The sequence below is a fragment of the Phytophthora parasitica genome (genome assembly GCF_000247585.1).
Source record: "Phytophthora parasitica INRA-310 unplaced genomic scaffold supercont2.36, whole genome shotgun sequence".
NCBI classification, from domain to species: Eukaryota; Oomycota; class Peronosporomycetes; order Peronosporales; family Peronosporaceae; genus Phytophthora; species Phytophthora nicotianae.
The window spans coordinates 474,381-476,182 of record NW_008649022.1 but is presented as its reverse complement, the minus strand read 5'-3'; positions in this window follow the sequence as shown (position 1 = coordinate 476,182).

The window sequence follows — 1,802 nt, the reverse complement described above, 5'->3', positions numbered from 1 at the left end:
TGCGTCTTATTGCCTATACTTCGAAAACGATCCCACTGGTTCCAGATCGTTGTCACGCGGCACATATATACTGCCACGAGTTATAGATGGGGCTCACATCGCCGGATGCAGTAGGTTTTGTAAAAACAAAAAGTGTTGGCCTGTCGTTTCACTTGTGTTTCCTCTTGTGGCGGTTCCTTCACAAAAAAAATCAATATCGACTACGGATACTTTCGAAGTTACCGCCCACACCACTAAAAAAAACACTTAACGACAACTACAGTTTGAAAGCAATACACGAATATATAAAACGCAATCCACACAGATACTCGTGTGTGGTGTAGCGTTTTCTACTAGATTGCTGTATCGGGCTTCCTACCAATGGTGAGCCAGACCGCGCACAGTACCAGCTCGGCTACGGAGTCGGCGTACTGACAGGAAGGAACGGTTGGTTACTAGCATGGGGATTGGGCTTCTGTAGTAAAATAAAATTGAAAAAAAAAAAGTTTGAGCAGTGGAGGAAGTGGTCACACAAATTTGAATTTACTGTGTAAGGCCAACAGCTCCATGACCTCCGTTCTCGCTGCAAGTCCCGTTCGATTTTACTTAACAAGTCCTGAGTTTATTGTGCTGCATACGCTGTCCCAACCGCAATGGAGAGTACTCCAGATGGAGACATTTGTTCCCGGTCAGCGAAGCTGCAACCGGAAACGGTGTCACCACTACCACAAGTAGCCAGACACCGACTAACGAAGGGAGTCCCCCGATGGTCTGTGATCTGCTAAACTCGTTCACTTTGCGTACCTGTCCGTAGAGCAGGGTCTTGCTCCTCTGGAAACTGCAGAGAAATTTAAGTGGGTGAAGCTTGAATGTCTTGGCGAGGCGTGTGGATTCGGTGGAGTAGTAGTGGAAGAACATCACTCTACGTCCGATGTAGGGTCCAAATCACAAATAAGTACTTCGAGCTTTCTTGACGGTGGGTAGCCTTGAGGGTGTGTCACCTTGGGTTTCCTTCTTGCCGTGCATGTCGCTTCCTATAGGGGGATCTTGATAGTTGAGAGTCGATAGGTATTCTCGTCCAAGCCGTAATCCGGCTAACCTCCTTGATCTGCACTTGTAAGGGAAACGTCACTAGATTGTATGATGTGGCCAAAATGCTATCCGGTATCGCAACCAACACTAGATCTGCTATTCCCAACCTTCACTGAGCTCGTTGCGGCTAATGTCGTTCCGGATCTTGAGAGCATGACTGCACTTGTGTAGTACAATGCAAATTTGATTCTGATTTATAGTTAGGTTCTATTTACAAATTGTCTCTACCATCACCGCCACTAGACCCCTTATGTACCTTCTCTTCCTTTGGTGACCTTCGTCGCCTAGTTTGGCGCCGGATCCTGGTTTATCTGCAGTGTAGTCCTCGTCATAATGCTGGATCACGGCGGATCTGTCTCGATCATGACACATATACCCCATATCATGAACACACTCCAGATCTTGATGATCTTGGTCGATCAGGATGCGTCGATTCAGGGTCCACGTTGATCTAACTTCCACAAGCTAGGCTTGCTCGCACTCTCGCACCATTATTTGAAAAGGCAACGAATAAACAAAACAAATTTACGTCTGAACAGCAGGAGCACGTGAGCACCGATGGATCACGGCCCACTTTCAATCCTTGGTTATGATTGAGGATGACGGATTTCTCGAATCTGTGGCGTATATTACTCTCGATCTTGGAAATATAAGTGCGAGTATTATAAGGCGAGGCCAATTGCGAGGCTGCTCCGTGACTTTTGCAAGTGATTTGAGACGTGAAGTTCATG